The sequence below is a fragment of the Lissotriton helveticus genome, chromosome 1_1, assembly GCF_964261635.1.
Source record: "Lissotriton helveticus chromosome 1_1, aLisHel1.1, whole genome shotgun sequence".
Taxonomy (NCBI): Eukaryota; Metazoa; Chordata; class Amphibia; order Caudata; family Salamandridae; genus Lissotriton; species Lissotriton helveticus.
In genome coordinates, this window is record NC_136057.1 from 1,208,547,200 (window position 1) to 1,208,565,309 (window position 18,110).

Sequence of the window (18,110 nt, forward strand, 5' to 3'; positions counted from 1 at the left end):
GATTATAACATCCTATAATCCTAACTGACTCAGGGAACATGGCAGAAATTCGAGTTTAGTATGCCTGAACTCAGGATGATAAAATACATCTTTTAGTGAAGTTGGTTTTAATATTCTGTGTTTGAAAATACCACTTTTAGAAAATTTGTATTTTCTTGCCTAATTATCTGCGAGGTTGTGTATTGTCTGTCTGGTTTGTGAGTGACAGTGGATGGGGAAGACTCTAGGAGACAGGGTGAGTCAGCACAGGGCTGAATAGACCTATCTGCACATAGAGGGGTGGGAGGAGTAGCGCCTGGGTCTGAATGGGTCTCTGCCTGCTTCGCACAATACTGGCTCCACCTCCTGTGGTGCAGCTGATGTCCCTGAGCTACACTGTCAAAGGAAAAGCAGGAGTCTTGTAAACAAAGTGCTCCAATACTGACCCGAACAGAGGTCAAAGGACTTGCTGGTATATATATTGGGGCCCAGACCCCAAGACTAGAGAACTCATTTGGGATCAAGAAGACTGACAATAAGAAGAGCTGGAGAAGCTGTGAGGAGGAACTACCACTTTGCTGTGTTGGCCTACAGTGGCTGCTTCTGTCTTGGGCAGTGAAAGGACTGGACTGAACTTTCTTCAATCTACTTTTGTGAGTTTCTCCAAGGGCTTGAGGTAGAGTTTGCCCCCTGTTCAAGAAGTCTCAGGAACAGCAAAGACTTTAAGCTTGACGCCGTCTACGACACCGCTGCCGACTCTGTGTCCTGAAGGCACCGCAGAGGGCACCACCACAAGGCTGCACCACGACCCAGATCTCACCGCCGCCACCTGCTGATGCCGCCACCGAGCCGCTGCTCGACCTGTGGGCTCCACACACCGCACCACCTCGCTTCACGATGATGCTGTGTTATCCCCGACGACGCTGCTCCCCGCCAGATTCAACGCCGCTGCTTGCACCATGGTTTCAGGGCACCGCTCGTAAAGTTACACGATGCAGCGCCCTCATCCTGCATTGCAGCCTTGGACTACCGACGCCGTGCCATTGACTCCAGTTCATCAGCCGACGAAAGCGCTTCAGCGACGACAACAACGCTGCTTGCATCGTGACCTGCCAACACCCTGACGAGCACCGCCTTCATCTCACGTTGCAACCCTGGTCTCACCGATGACGCCATCTGATGCTACCACCAAGCCGCTGCTCGCACCGTGACCTGAGGGCATCGCTCGCCGTACCGCTGCACTTTGCACTTTGCACTCGACGCCTGCCGACGCCAGGCCTCCTGACTCCAATAGAGAGGAGTTCGATCTGCAGCACGTGTGACTTTGAGGGCCCCGACGACTCCTGCACCGACCTCCAGAACTGACTCCTGCGGACGCTGTGTTTTCAGAAGTGCACCGAGAGGTCATCGACACCCTGCAATTCTGGGGGACTTCCCAACACCGTAGTTGGCCCGCGATGCCGCATTCAGCCAGTACTGTTTGGAATTGTTTGCTCACAACGCCGTGATAGCCCCAGATGGATCTATCGACATGAAGGAACTGTTTTTCAAGGTTATTTTGATAACTGAAATATTTACATACTGTATTGTGGATTTTTATCGTATTTGGTCTGTTTTAAGTATATAAAAATATTCGATATTTTTCTACACTGGTGTGGTGTCCTTTTGTAGTGCTTACATTGTATTACTATTGGTTATGTGCAAATGCTTGACACACTGCTTCTGAGATAAGCCTGACTGCTCGTGTCAAGCTACCAAGGGGGAGAGCAGGGGTTATTTTAGGAGTGTAACTCCCTTATACTGACTAGGAAGAAGAGTCCTTACTTGGACAAAGGTGCAAGCCCTTGCCAACTAGAGGCCCCCATTTCTAACAGTTCGGTTTTTACCAGTAATACCATCTCCAGTCACAAACTAGCAACAGTATACACAGCTCTAAAACATTTCCAAAATGTACGTGCCCAGCCTGAAGTCCAGCTTATCCTGCCGATATTATGAACTGAAGGTATTTCCCGTATTGTAGCTGACATTTGTATGAGCAATCCAGTGATTTTCCAGCTGAAAAAAGTTGTGTTACGGTGTGAAGGAAGTTATTTCAGTGAATGTGGCAAAGAGGATGCACTCATTGAGGCTGAAATCTTTCGAAGCAAAACTGTCCAGTCAGTATTGAGCTGAACTCTTTATGCTCATTCATTATGTGGTATGCTTATCATATCTGAGGCTCTAGAATCATTGTATTGGAATGAAGTCTGAAAAGAGAAAGACATATTTGGATTATCATATCTTTCTTAAGAAGTAAACAAGGCAGAGGTTGCACTGCATTCAAAGACATATTATGAAGCCAGGCAATAACTGACCAGCGCCAAGGGCACTGTCATTGACATATATATGGTGTAGGTCTTTTGCGGGTGTGTCACCATAGAACTGTTGCCTTAGTCCATAGAATATACATTATATGCATGCACAAATGGTGTAATGTGTCATATTGCCATCTCTAAGAGAACTGAAACTGAACAAAGGATTGAGACTCACACCTAGAGGTACCTACAATTGGGTCTGAAATTATGTTTAGAAATGTATTGCATATATGTTTAAAGGGGATTTGTGGACACAAAGTTCTAATACTGCTTATTAATACTGAAGAAATCGTATGTTTGTAATGACCAAATAAAACCCAATAAAAGATTTTTTTTTTAGAAGAGCAACTTCTAAATCTTTGCGTTTCGCAGATTCCATCGGAAGTGCCAGAAAGTCGTGCCCTAACTGGCCCCCACATCTGAGCATTAAAATAGACTGACACTCTGGTACAAATTAAGGGTGGATGAGTCTTTTGAATATTAAGCAGAATATTTCCACAACAGATGGAGAGCTGGCACTTTAAGACAAATGCCTTAACATCCCAACAGCATAGAGCAGACACACTGCAAAACTTCAACACAAAGTTCAACTAGGGATTTCTAAGAAAAAGACCAGAATGAAAAGAGATGCGGGCCCAGAAATGGACTAAAGGAAGTTATTGCACTGTGACCTTAATTGCAAGCCAATGGGCCACTTATATACATCAGCACTCGCGATCAATGAGTGACTCAGCTCAATCTCATGAGATGAGGTAGGGAAAGCAATTCCTGCCGATTGCTTTCTGGCACTGAAATATATGGAGGTCGAAGCACATGTACTAATTCCTAAATTTGAACAGGCCGTGGCCATGAATGGACTTTTATTGGAAGTAAAAGCAAAGAATGACTTGAAATCTGCTATTAATGTATCAATATGCACTTGTCCCAGGTAAATAGGCCATAAAGGTGGCTCTCAAACAGACAGATCACGATATTGAGCCATGCCACACAGCCTCACTCATGCGGTGCCCTCTCATTTATGGTGAACAGTGTCCTTCTCATTGATGCTTCTTGGACCACCACTAGCACTCTTGCTGAGGGAAGTAGCAGAAAATGTGTTGTGTCAATAGGAGAATAGCCAGTAGTCAGTGACAGTGAAGCTGCAGACTTATAACCCAACTGCCTTGCCAATGTGTGCAAAATCACAACAAGCCATCACACTGCTAAAGGTAAACACAAAGTTCAACTGGGGATTTCAAAGAAAAGGGCCAGAATGAAAAGGGGTGCGGGCCCAGCAATGGACCAAAGGAAGTTATTGCACTGTGACCTTAATTGCAAGCCAATGGCCACTTATGTAGACCAGCACTCAGGATCAATGAGTGACTCAGCTCAATCTCAAGAGAAGAGGTGAGGAAAGCAATTCCTGGTGATTGCTCGCTGGCACTTAAATATAGGGAGGTACTTATTCCTAAATTTTAACAGGTCTTGACCAAGAATGGACTTTTATTGGAAGTAAAAACAAAAAATGACTTGAAATCTGCTATTAATGCATCAATATGCACTCGTCCTGGGTAAACAGGCCATAAATGTGGCTCTCAGAAATTCTGTGCATTGCATGAAAAGAAGATAGGCCTGGGATGAGCCTTACTCAAATACCGATCGCAATATTGAGCCTCACTCATCTAGTGTCCTCCCGTTTATGGTGAGCAGTGTCCTTCTCATTGATGCTGCTTGGACCACCACCAGCTCCCTTGCTGAGAGATGTAGCAGAGAACTTGTTGTGTCAATAGGAAAAATAGCCAGCAGTCAGTGACAGTGAAGCTGCAAACATATGACCCAACTGCCTTATAAATGTGTGCAAAGTCACTACAAGCCATCCACACATCCCGGTCTACCAGAAAGTTTCAAAGTGGCTGAGGACATGGATCTTCTTTTATCTGATGCTGTGGTCCGCAAAGCTGATTTAACTGACTTTATCATGTCGCTTATTCAATGCGGACAGAAAGATGGAGAAAAGCTAGTTTCTCCGTGGGGTGGTATTCATGCTCTATTCTCCCAGAGTAGCATCCCACTGAAGAAGGTTGGGTTTTTACCAGTAATATTATCTCCAGTCACAAACTACACAACAGTATACACAGCTCTAAAAAATGTCCAAAATATACGTGCTCAGCCCTAAGACTAGCCAATTCTGCCAACATTGTACAATGAAGGTATTTTCCGAATTGTAGGTGATATTTGTGTGAGCAATCCAGTGCATTTTCCAGCTGAACGAAGTTGCATTACGGTGTGCAGGAAGTTTTATTTGAGTGAATATGGCAAAGATGATGCACTTATTGAGGCTGAAATCTTTGGAAGCAAACCTGTCCAGTTAGTAATGAGCTGAATTCTTTATGCTCATTCTTTTCATGGTATGCTTATCATATCTGAGGCTATAGAAACATTGTAGGTATATCATATCTCATATCAGAAGTGAACAAGGCAGAGGTTGCACTTCATTCAAAAGACATATTATGAAGACAGGCAGTGTTCCATACACTCAGTTCAAAATAAAAAAACCTGAAAACCAAGCTCCTAGAGTTTGTTAAAGAATGTGAAGATAAATCTGAACTTTACAAGTACTGGTGAAATATTTTACACACGATAGCTCTAGTGAAAAACTTGGTACATGCTGATTGGGAAGGTGATTAGGAGCTGCACTTGAAGACTTAGGGCCAGATGTACGACGAGCAAAATTGCGCCTTTTTTTTTTGCAGAGTTTTATATGGCGCGAACTAGACCCGAAACGAAACGGGTATCAGAGGGCTTTACATAGCACCAGTTACGTTACATGAGGACACATTCATTTTTAGGCACGGGGAGATTAAGTGATTTGCCCAGAATCACAGGAGGTTTTGGCGTTGTTACCGAGACTCAAACCCAGATCCCCAGGTCCGAGGTCAAGCGCCCTAGCCATTAGGCCAACTCCTCTCCCAAGAGCCTTGCAAATTGCGTCTCATTTGCGGGTCGCAATTTGCGAGGCTCAATATGCTATGTACAACAGTGTGTTTAACACTGTTTGCAATTCTCAATGGACCACTGCCTGCCCTTAAAAAATATTTTTAGACAGTCACAAAGTGGAAGGGGTCCCCTGGGAACCCATTCCAAATTGCAACTGCACTACCACCCTCTTGAAGAGGGTGGTAATCTGCGAGTGTTTTGCTACCACAATTGCGGTCACCAAACATTCATACATTTTATTGCGGAGGCTATTAGGAAGGAAACCCCCCTTCCAAAGAGTGACTCACAATTCCTAAATAGTGAGTAGCAAATAAATTGTGACTCGCTTTTTAGGAATTGTACATGGCAAGGGGCCATTTTGCATGCGCATACGGGTCGCAAACCTGTTGCGCATGCAATTTAGGGTCGTACATCTGGCCCTTAGTCCCTTATTACTGTGTTTCACAAATTTGATTACATAAACTACCTGAGATATGGGTCCTGGTATTTGGAAAGAGTGAAGAACCATACCTCTCACAGAATCTTAATCCAGAGGTATTTTGGGGTGAAAGACAGAGAGGGAAGGTTCAATGTTGTGGCTCCTGATATGAAGCTGGAACAGATGATCCAAGGATCACAGAAAAGCTCCATGGGAATTATTGGTCACAAGTGAATATGTTACTCAATGGCAGCTAGTTTACCATGAATTCCTTTCTATTTGTAATGTTTTCAGAGATATGACAAATTTTGACTTAAAGAACCATCGTGAAACTGTTCCTCACCATGAAATTGTGGAAAAAAAGGGGAACTTTTTATTAAACATGTAACAGCCTTCTTCATTTCATGCAGCAGAAAGGAAACCCATTTGAAATGACTGAGCCTGTGCGACTACACAACTTTTTGACATTATTTGGATAATGATATAAAGACACATGTCTTAGACGTCCTGGAACATGAATCGAAACTATGCGCAGAACTGAAGCAAGAGTGATTTGTATTGAAAGAGAAAAAGCTGTTTGACATAATCACTAAAGCTAAACTGCCATGCTTCAATTGCTATAGTCAGTGTTTGATCCAACCAGACACTGCAAAACAGGTTACAAAAAAGCAACTTTCGAAAGCACATAGACAGATGGATGTAGCAAAATAAAGGGGCAAATTTATCAGGGACATTCTGTCACATGATCTTCTTCCAACAAACGCATTATTTGCAACCAAACCAATGAAGCACAAACTCACACAAGAGTTTGAAAAAACCTTTCACATGAAGAATTTCAATTCGAAAATGTGTCCTCATTGAAAACTGCTGTTGTTGTGGAATATATGTCACAATTGGAATGGTCAATATTTTGTCCATGCGAAACTGCATATAGGTCTTTCAGACTGTTCTAAAGATATAAAAGTCAGTGAGCATCTTTAGAGAACTACACATTGTCTTTGAGAGTTATCTTGAACTATAGTCAAAGAATGTCAGCGAATCAGATGAATGTCTACAAGTGGAACAATTGAAATTGCTTGCATCAACAATTTGACACCTATACCTGTGCAACTTGAAAACTTCTGGTCATCAACATCGAACAGGATGAGCTTGGAGATGATAGCACACCAAAAGATTGCTGATGCTTCAGTAAGCACTGAAGTTCTAATTATTGCAAGTGAAACAATTGTCAATGAGGGGTTGGTGCCTGCAGAGATATATTCAAAAGGTACAGGCCATATTGTTCAAGAACATAACAACAAATTTAAAAGAGAAAGAGCCTACCGGCGACCAAGATGGCCGTGTAGGGACTCGGCTCTGCCGGCCGCCGTTCCCTGCCCATTAATCCTCAGTATTATCCTGGCCAATGCCATACACCCTGGCTGGTCTCCCAGGTCCAACTTTTTCGCCACTCTTGGAAGTCCTGAGAGCGAAAATCGGCCCCACCCTATCATACGGGATAGAGACATTCAAGGGCAAACTGAATACGGCCCTAAACCAACATACCACCAAAATCTATAAAAAGGTCCTCCAGTTGCCAACCTCTGCATCTGCCGCACAGATAAGATTGGAGATGGGGCTACCAAACTATGAGGTTTCCCATATTGGTGTATACCTTAACCTGTGTCACAAGCTGAGACAGGCTGACCCAGACTCACTAGAATCCTTAGTCTGGCTAGAAATCTCCCAGAAAAACCCAGGAGGAACGTTTGGTCGCCTCTTCAAGGACTATATCCAACAAATGTCAGCAGGAGACCTATGGGTTCTTAACCCTAGTCAGACAGCGTTTAAAACTGCTATCAAAAAATGTGTAAGAATGAGATCACTCATTACAGACAAAGGACTCTTTTCAAAACGGAGCCATTCTTGGGCCCTTGTAAACTCCTATAGTCGGCTAGTTCCTGCCGCTTATCTCTCCTGCACATACCCACTGTTTCTAAAACGTAGCTTTATAGCCATTAGAATGGGTGACTGGCGGTTCCTGCAAGACTTACCCCCCTGGAGACGCACGGCGGAAGATCTAACATGTAGAGGGTGCGGTACAACAGCCGAAACACTGTTACACGTGGTTTGCCTTTGCCCAGCCTTCAACTCCCAACGCAGGTGCAAACTAAAAGCAGAATGGAACAGGCTGGGCGCTCGAACCTGCAGGCAAGCCATTATTGTGGTCTTGAACCCTGAAAACACTGACTTAAATATAAGACTAACAAGGTTCATTCGGCAAGCATATTGCAATTTTAAGTTAAAGAAGTCCTGTTAAATCCTCCCTCTTATTTTCTTTCTCTTTTACCACTTAACGATTGTTATGATACACGCCAAATTTCTAGAGGGATGAATTGAAAAGAATACGAGCAGTAACCCTAGGAAATTTGGGTCGTCTTTTAAATGTATGATATACAAGTCAGTGAGAGTAAAGAAAAAGGAGTGAAGTTCCTTGTATATCAGGTTTTAACTTTGGTATTATATTATTATTTATTTTTATTTTATTTTATTTTTTCTTGGTTTTTATCTTTCTTTTATTATTCTCACTACGGCTGACTTACCGACTGTTTTGCTGTCTTCATTTTTAACAAGTTGCACATGAAGTTAATAATGTAACCCTCTTTTAAAGATATCTATGTTATATCTAAATAAAGAATTTTCTACTACTACACCCTGGCTGCGGAATAGAAGCGGCGCCGATTGGGGTTTCCTCGGTTCTGATCCGTGGTCTGGGGACTCCGCTGCACCGCCTTGCAACTTGAGGCCTGGTCCGGCGCGAGAGCTGGGACCTGGCGTGACTGACTGCCCCGACACAAGTGTGTTGCTGCCCGGGGACGCGGCTGTGCTTTTGCCGGTCCACCCGGTGGCCTGGGGGTGCCTCCTCTGCCCCCCCCCTTGAGGAGACGCGCTGCTGGTACAGTGGCAGCATTGGTACTGAAGGGAGTTGGGGCGTGCCTGCTGCCCCAAAGCATCTGGATTTGCGGCGAGTGAAGTGCTGTGATTGCCCCGGAGCGTGAAGTGCAGGGGCTGCGGAGAGCCTGTCATCGGTCCAGCCGCGAGGGTGACATATCCCAGGGGACGCCCGCCGGCCGGTAAGAAAGTGAATTTATCCCACAAGTGGAGGAGGGGGTTGAGCAGTGTACGCCTGCTGTAGAGTGCCCCGGGGGTGCCTGTATGTGGAGAGTGCAGGAGACCTGGAGATCCTGGTTGGCCGCGGGAGTGGGGACAAACTGACGCTCGACAGGTTCTTGGCCTGCCTGGCCCATAATGGGAGTGCTGCAACAAAAAGAGGATTGTGAGTGCCCCTCGCAAGCGACGTATGCGACCTTCAGGAGTAAATCGGGACCGGTGTTAGTGGCGGGGTGCCTGCTGGTGGTGTCGCCGCGGTGAAGAATAGACTGGCATAGTGGTGGGGTGACCCACATGTTTGAGGAGTAATCTTCAGCTCCGCAGGAGAGCACGGAGGGAGCAGTTGGCTGAGCGGTGTCGCGCCATGGTGGGGCCATTGTAATGTATTGAAGACATCCATGACAATTTGAGGGTTAAGAGGGACTGTCATTGGGGTGCCCAGCCCATGAAAGCATTATTTGGACGGGGTGATTGGCGGTGCCACGCTGTGAGGAGAATACATTCTGGACTGTCGCTCGCCTCCTGGGAGTGGTGGAGATTGTTGTTGTCAGCCCAAACCGGAGAACAAGAAGTGACCTATCAGTGATTGGGGACGTCAAGACAGTATTTGCCCGTTTGGTGGACAGCGGAGGTGAACGGCCGATCAGCGGTGCTGCCCTTGGGAAAAGACCACGACTGGACCGGCCTGGGGGGGTAAGGGAGGAGATATGGCCCCGAAACCTGAGGTGGATAAGCCCCTGCCCCGGTCCTCCAAGGGATCCAGAAACATCCAATCAAACCAGTTGGACCGCTACACTTTACCGAGGGGATCCCCGGGGGCACCGACAAAGACCCAGTCCAGGAGCGATGAGGTCACCCTGCCCCCCATGGGACCTACGCTGACAGATCTAATGGTGGCTATCACCGGGGTCCAGGCAGCCCTGGGCCAGAAGATGGAAACTATGGACAATAAACTCAACACAGTCGCAATTGAGGTTGGGCTGTTGCGGGCAGACCTCACAGAGGCCAACGAGAAAGTCAAGACACTGGAGATCAAGACAGCCAGTTTGATAGATGATGTGAATCAGCTGCAACTGGAGGTGCGGGACCTTAAAGCCTCAAGTGTTCTCGCGGCTCGCAAACTGGACGATAATGAAGGTAGGGCCAGGCGGAATAACGTCCGCATCCTTGGGGTGCCCGAGAAATCTGAGGGGCAGATGCCGGACCTCTTTGTCGAAACTATAATTCTAAAACATCTCCAACCTACAGGCCTCAGCAATTACTTCACGGTGGAACGTGCGCACAGAGTCCCTGGCGGAAAACCCAGGCCGGGGGCACCCCCCCGACGAATGATCGCCAGGGTCCTCAACTTTCGCAACCGAGATGTGATTTTGCAGGCGGCACGGGCTGGGCCCCCCCTGAAGGTATGAAAATGCAACTCTCTCTTTCTTCCCAGATTTCACCCAAACGGTGCAAAGACAGCGTCAAGTCTTCTTGTCGGCGAAGAAGAGACTGAGGGACAAAGGACTAAAATATGCCATGATGTTTCCGGCCCGGCTTCGGGTGGAACTTAATGGTAAGGCCTGGTTCTTCGACAACCCTGAGGCGGCGATGAATTGGTTGGACAGTATCCAGGTGACGGAGGCAGAGAGGCGAGACCGAGGGGACGCAGACAAACAATAGCTTCGGACAGAGCGGTGTTCATAGGGTGTAATCGTGTGTTGTTGTGGGCAGGGGGTGGGGTGGGCTTGTTACAGTTTGTCTAATTTGTCGCCCCAGTATAGACTTTGTTATAATTAGATGCTCAACATAGCAGCAGTGGCGGGGCGGGGGACGGTGGGGTTGGTGGATTCGTTCGGCCCTCCCTCCATTTTCTACCTTTAGTTAGTTGTAGATAAGTGTGGGGGCGACAGGCACACTGCTAGTTGGGGTTGAGCGTAAGCTACATGCAGGGGTGCAGGGTGGGGGAGGTGAGTTGAGGTTTGGGGGATTTTTTTAAATTGAATTTTTTTATGTATCTCATTATTGGCGAAGTGATTGGCAATATTTTTGCATCAGATGACAAAATCCTCTCACTATATTGGGGGATTGGGTTGTATGTTTTGTTTTAGTGAAGTTTGTTTTTATTGTTTTTTCTATGCATCAGGTGACTTAGACGAGTGATACCACCTTAATGTCTTCTGGTAGGCAGGGATTGGGGATTACCACGCTTAGTTGGAATGTGAATGGGCTGGGAAAAAGATAAAGCGAGGGATGGTCAATCAGTTGATCCGGAGACACGCACCTGATGTAGTTCTGTTACAAGAGACGCATCTTGTTGGGAACCGTTGTATGGCGTTACATAGGGGAGGATATAAACTAGTAGCGCATGCTGGATTTACATCGGATCCAGGGGGGTGGGGATATTGGTGAGAAATTCCTTCCCGCTGACAATTCAAGCCACTTGGACGGACAGCCGTGGCAGGTATATTGGGATCTCTGGGTTGTGGGAAGGAAGGACGGTGACCTTATTGTCCATATATGTCCCACCAGCCCTCCAGACCGAAACCTTTCGCGATCAGGGTAGAATTTTCCTATCCTTGCCTCTTGGACTATTGATTGTGGGTGTGATTTTAATGCTGTGATGAACGGAGAATTGGATAGATTCCCTCCCCGTGTATTGCCGTCATCTTGCCAATGGTTGTCAGATTTTGTGGAGACTACTGGTTTGATGGATGGATGGACACTGAAAAACCTGTTGGACAAATATTACACTCATTCCTCTGCGGCTCATGGTTCCCTCTCGAGAATAGATTATGTCTTGGTGCCGACGTCACAGATAGCCGGAGTTCGAGAAGTGAGACACCTGGGCAGAGGGATCTCTGATCACTCGCCGGTCTGGTTTCGCATAGAGGTGGGATGTAGGGATGTTAGTAGAGTTGTCCCCATAAATGCATGGCAGGAGGTCAAGCGGGCCACAGACAGCTACTTCCACAATAATGTTGGAACTGTGGAGTCAAAGAACACCCTTTGGGAGGCCCACAAAGTAGTAATCCAAGGAGAGGCACTGTCCCTAATCTCCGGAAAGAAGAAAAAATGTCGCGAAGAAGTGGATAGGGTAGAGGCTGAGTTGGTGGCACTGGAGGGGGAAGAGTCGAAGACTAGCACTCCGGCGGTGAGACACCGATTGACACTCCTGCGGGATGAGTATAAGAACCTGGCGAGAGAGAGGGCTAGGGCGCAGCATGCAGACACTCAAAGTAGGATCTACGAACATGGAGATAAGGCTGGGAAGTTGATTGCGTGGCTAGAGAGAGGGGAAAGGGCTACAAGATTGGTGCCTGAGTTACACTCCAATGATCTAGGTAAAATTACAGATCCGCAACAGATAGTAGAGGAGTTCTCGTCCTATTATAGCCTAGATTACACTGCGGCAAATACATACACAGAGACTGAGAACGCAGACATGCTGCAAGATATCCGTATTTCGACTTTGTCGGAGGAAGACCGGCAATTTCTAGACTCTCCCCTAACGAATGATGAGGTGGCGCAGGCAATCAGGGGGGGTAAATCCGGGAAAGCCACCGGCCCAAACGGAATCCCCATGGAGCTATATAAACCGAATGCCAATAATTTTGCACCCTTTCTGCGTGATATGTTTCTTGAGAGCAAGGGAGAAGGTCAGCTCCCATATGATCAGCGTATAGCTAATATAGTAGTCATTCATAAAGAGGGTAAGCCCCGGACGGAGTGTTCCTCCTACCGACCAATCTCACTGCTAAATGCAGAGCCCAAGGTACTGGCAAAAGTGTTGTCTACCAGTCTGGTGAAGGTCATTACGGCGTTGATCCACCTGGACCAGTCTGGATTCATGCCCCGCCGTAACACAGCGTTAAATATACGGAGACTGCACGGAATTCTGGCCAGTGCATCACATATATACGAGCCAGCGGTTCTCTTGTCGTTAGATGCCATTATGGCCTTTGACAGAGTCGAATGGCCCTATTTGTTTGCAGTCTTGGGTAAAATGGGTTTTAGTCCGGAGTTTGTTGGGTGGATCCGCCTCTTATACTCATGCCCACTAGCTAGAGTTGTGGTGAACAACCACAAGTCCGCGGATTTCCCTCTGGGACGAGGGACGAGACAAGGATGCCCTCTCTCCCCGTTACTGTTTGCACTGGCGCTTGAGCCGCTGGCGGCATGGGTGCGATGGGACAGGACGATAAGAGGACTCAGATGGACACCAGACTGGGAGGACAAAATATCGCTATACACAGATGATATCCTGCTTTCTCTTACTGCTCGCCGGTGCTCACTGATTAATTTCCTGGACATCCTGGCCATATTCGGGAGATACTCGGGCTTCGCCATTAACTGGATGAAGTCGGTCCTCTTCGTGATTAGTGGGGACCCACCAGATATCCCGAGCTACTGTCCCCTACGGATAGAGCCGACAGGCTTTAGATATCTAGGAATTTTTATGACCATGGACCCGAAGCTACGATACGATAATAACCTGAGGCCCCCGTTGGTTCGTCTCTGCAGGGATGTGGAGAGATGGAAAGAGTTGCCGTTCTCCCTGTTTGGATGCGCTACTCTGTTCAAAATGATGGCGATGCCCCGGTTTTTATACGCGCTTCAGAATGCTATGGATCCGGTGCCTCCCTCATATTTCAAGGATATAGAGTCTCTCCAGATGCGACTCCTCTGGGAAGGAAGACCGCGTATTGCTTTTTCCAAACTCACATTGCCCTGGTATGATGGGGTAATTGGTTTGCCTGATCTCTGTAAATACTACTGGGCCTCCCACCTGGCGGCGATTAATCATGTGATTTATGGGTCACCCCTGCAATGGACCAGGGCGAGATGCCTGGACATGATTATATAAGAGCCCTCTATGCTAAATTGGGTAAGATCTTCCTCATTGGACCGGCTGCGCACACGGTCCGGGTGTGGCATGTCAACCGACACCTCAAGTGGGATGGGAGAATCACGCAGGCCACTCCTCTGTGGAGCTCTGAGGACTTAGGCAATTTGTGGAAAACAAAGGACTTTGACCGGTGGGACCTCATCGGGATTTCAAGAGTCAAAGATGTGTGGGGGAAAGATGGGATCCTTTAGTTTGAGGCCCTGCAAAACAGCTATCAGCTAAGCGAGAGCGAGAGATACAGGTATCTTCAGGTAAGACATGCCTTACTGACAAGTATTCCCCGGGGCTCTACACCTCCTGAGGCTTCCCCGCAAGAACATCGAGTGCAAGACGGCCACCTCCCCACTAAAACCATCTCACTGATTTACTGAAAACTGATTAACCACATGGAGGATCCACCAGCGACACTAGAGCAATGGAGTGCAGACGGTTTAGTCATAGATGACGAAGATTGGAGGGAGGTGGTGTCATCCCCTAAAACAGTGGCCATCCAGATGAGATTACGGCTAGTGCAATTGAAGAGTCTACACCGGTCCTACATGACGGGGCCTCGACTGGTGCGAATGGGTTTGGATGAAGATGGGAGGTGCAGGAGAGGATGTGGAGAGATTGGAGCATTCATGCATGTATTGTGGTACTGTTCGGAGGTACAGATCTATTGGGTGAAGATACATGAGACGTTCCGAGAGGTATTGGGGGTGGAGGTGCAGATGGAAGCCCGATGCTGTATTCTGAATGTCTGGGAGCCCTCGGATCTCACAACAAATGGGAAACAATGGGTGACACTCGCATGTATGATTGCCAAGCGTAACATCGCGCAACTATGGGGTGCTACTCAGGCGCCTCAATTTGGGAAATGGAAGGAAGATCTTGATTGGAGTATGTTCAGGGAGAGATCGGTATATGTGGCTAGGGGTCGCCCAGGAAAATGGGGGAAAATCTGGGGTGCATGTAATAGTTATAGAGGTGATATTTGTGCCCCTCCAACTGTGCATAATGATGTTGTAGCGCTGGAATCTCCATGACCCCAAAGAAAATTCGATATATCCAATGTAATGGTTGTAATGTATAAGTGATTACTGTAAATTTATTGATGGTCACCTGATGCTTGTTACTTATTTTTGTTTGTTAATAAAAAGATTTTTTTTAAAACAACATAACAACAAATTGGAGGAGGTGACCATTGTCTTGTGACACATGTTTAGTGGGCTGTTCGAAATGGTTCCAATTGAGTCATTGTACTGTCAAATGACACAGATGTTATTATTGTGCTACTTAGATTTTTTGCAATGTTCATAAGTCAACAATTATCAGAGTTATGGATACGTTATGGAACAAGCAAGAAAATCCACTTAATCCTGCTTCGTGTTCTGTACAAGAAACTTGACCCAGAGATGACCAGTGTTTTTATAAAGGCACATATTCTTATGGGTGACACTATGAGCAAAACTGGAACAAAGTTTGGAACTTGAACTGCTGAACCTGTGAAGTTTCTAAAAGGATTTGCTGAGACAGAAGAAGAATGTGACTTAGTGTGTGTGTGTGAAAACAACTTCTGACTTCTTCAGTACAGTGAGTTCAAGAGATCAGTCCAGCTAAGTGACCTTTCATCGACATCATATTCTGTGCCTGAACACATTAAAAGAGCATTGTACTTGATCAGAAGATGTGTAAATGTTTTGGATCATGCATATGTAGAGAAAGATCTCTGCGAATTTAGTTGGAAAGATATTGATGGGGTGCTAAAACCTATGACATTTCTAAAGCCTCTATTCACAGGACTTACCCGTACATGTAATTGCAAAACCTTTGCTAAAGAAAGATAACAGTGTCGATATGCTCTTCTCAAATGTTCAACTTGCTGCAAATGTACCGCGAACAATTGTGGAAACAAATAAATAAAGTGAACTATGAAAATGTGTCTAAAACAGGAATGATAAACATTATTTATTTTTTCATTCTCAAATCATAAACATTGTTTGGTGTATACATAAAAGGATTAAAAACAATCATTATTTGTTTCATTTCTATGTATGTCTCTTCTTCTATAACAGCTGATATTTTGGTAAATGTTGAAAGAGTTGCTCTGAGGAGTTGTTTTTGTCTCTATAAGGCTACTTGGCCCCCATTACCTGTTTTTGCACCAAAATGAAGTTTATTGGTCTTATGGTTCCTGAAATATTGCACCATCACTATAACACATCCCTCATTGTTAAAAATGCGGTCCGGAAAACTTCGGCCTGGATCAGCAATGTCTGCCCAAGCTAAATTACTTCTCTAATGATTTAAAAACACAAAGCAAAAATGAAAATCTCTGGAGAACAATTTTTTATGGTGGTATATCACGGGGACACTCCACACAAGGCATTTCATGGGCCATGCAATATGACTCCTCTCCTTTTATGGCCTTGAACTGAACTATAGGAAAGCTTTAATAGGGAATATCCTGGAAGAGACTAAAATGAAAATCTAATTGAAGTGTACAGTACCACTGGCTGTCAATGGGCTCATCAGCTAGCTCTCAGATGCAGAACACTATGGAGGCTGTGTCATATTTCAGTGAATCTTTTAAATGCAGGACAGAGGAAGGTTCTTATTGCAAGCTTCGGGTCTGGGTGCAAGAGAAAACTGCCTTTCAGTATCATCTCATGCCCCATTTGAGATTTTACAACCACCAGAGGCACTTTTTGGTCAGAAGAGACTTTGATTGTGTGCATACGTGCACATATAAACACACACACAAACACACACACTCTCGTACTCTCTCTCACTCTTTCTCTCTCTCTCTCTCTCCCTCCCTCTGTCTCTCTCTCGTATTGTTGTACAAGTTTGGAAAAGGATGATAACCTACTCACATTCTGTGAGCTGTGTCATATTTCAGTGAATCTTTTAAAGAAAAGGTTCTTATTGCAAGCTTCGGGTCTGGGTGCACACTCTAGCGCAGGGACACGCTTGTTGAGCGTAACCGCGCGCTTTATAAAACTCCCTTATTATTATTATTATTATTACATACTTGGTCCTCAGCCCTTAGTAAAATATTCCTGTGTCACTAGGGGTACTCAAGCCAGGCTGGGGCTGTGTATCTTGCTCTGTCTAGCCATTTGTCTCATGGAGTCTGGTGGACCAAAACAGAGCAGAGCCAAATATCTCAGGCACTGTATCCTTTCATAAAATGGTTTTAGAAGACAATATCCACTGGGCACATGGCACCTGAAAGCATGACATCTGAAAAAGGTGCCTTTCAACTACAGTGTGTGTCTGCAGTTGAGTTGTGCTACAATTTGAAATGTTTTACGTGTATCCTGCCAACTTGAATTTGCATGTGATATTTGTACTTCTTGAACACAATGCACTAATTTAAGGCATAAAATATTTTAATAAAAAACATCAACTTTGGTGGTAAAAGGGAAAGAAAGGGAAATAGCCATCAAGTGGTTGAATTGCGCAACCAATAACCAGAAAACGTGGATTCAAATACCAGCTTTCCAATGTTACTTAAGTGTGTGCTACTATACAAATCACCTTACTTTACTGTGCCTCATTCACAGTGACCATCAAATATGAGAACACCTTGAAGAAATCCAGTTCATGATGTGCACCATATAAAAACCTCTCCTACATATGGTAAGACAATAACATTGCTCCATGTGCAACAATAACAGCCATCCATATAGCAGTGCACACTACAAACAGACATCTCTTGTTACAGTCATTTCATTGTTGCAGAGGCCCTGGAGGTAGGAAACAGTTTACGTTAACGCTAAAAATTATTACTTTTTGAGCAGAGTAAAATGCAGTGATATAATCTACAGCACTAAAGTGAAACTTGAAATTAAAAAAATATTCTACTTTGTTATGTTATGCAAATTTATAGAGTGTGGCCAATCACCCAGGAGGGTATCCAGGTGCTGGGTAGGGGAGGCCTGAGGGGGGAGGAGGAGGGCATGCCTGAATTGTGTGGAAAAGCCACAATTTGGGGTTCCTTTTGAAGGCCATGAGGGAGTGGGGGGTGGTTCTGAGATGTTTCAGGGGGTAGTTCCAGGTCTTAGCTATGAGGTATGAGAAGAGCATCTGGTCTTCTTGATGTGAGGGAGGTGTGGTCTTGCTTGGGACAAGGATTGAGGATATCTGGTGGGTTGCTAGAAGTTGAGGCAGTGTTTGAAGTAGGCTGTACCGGTGTTGTGGAGAGCTTTGTAGGCATGGGTTAGTAGCTTGAACTTATATGTTCAATGGAATGGGAGCCAGTAGAGATTGTTGAGGTGTAGAGAGATGTGGTTATTTCATGGGATGTTCAGAGTGAGTCTGGAGGTGGCTTTCTTGGTGGTTTGGAGTCGAAATAGAACAT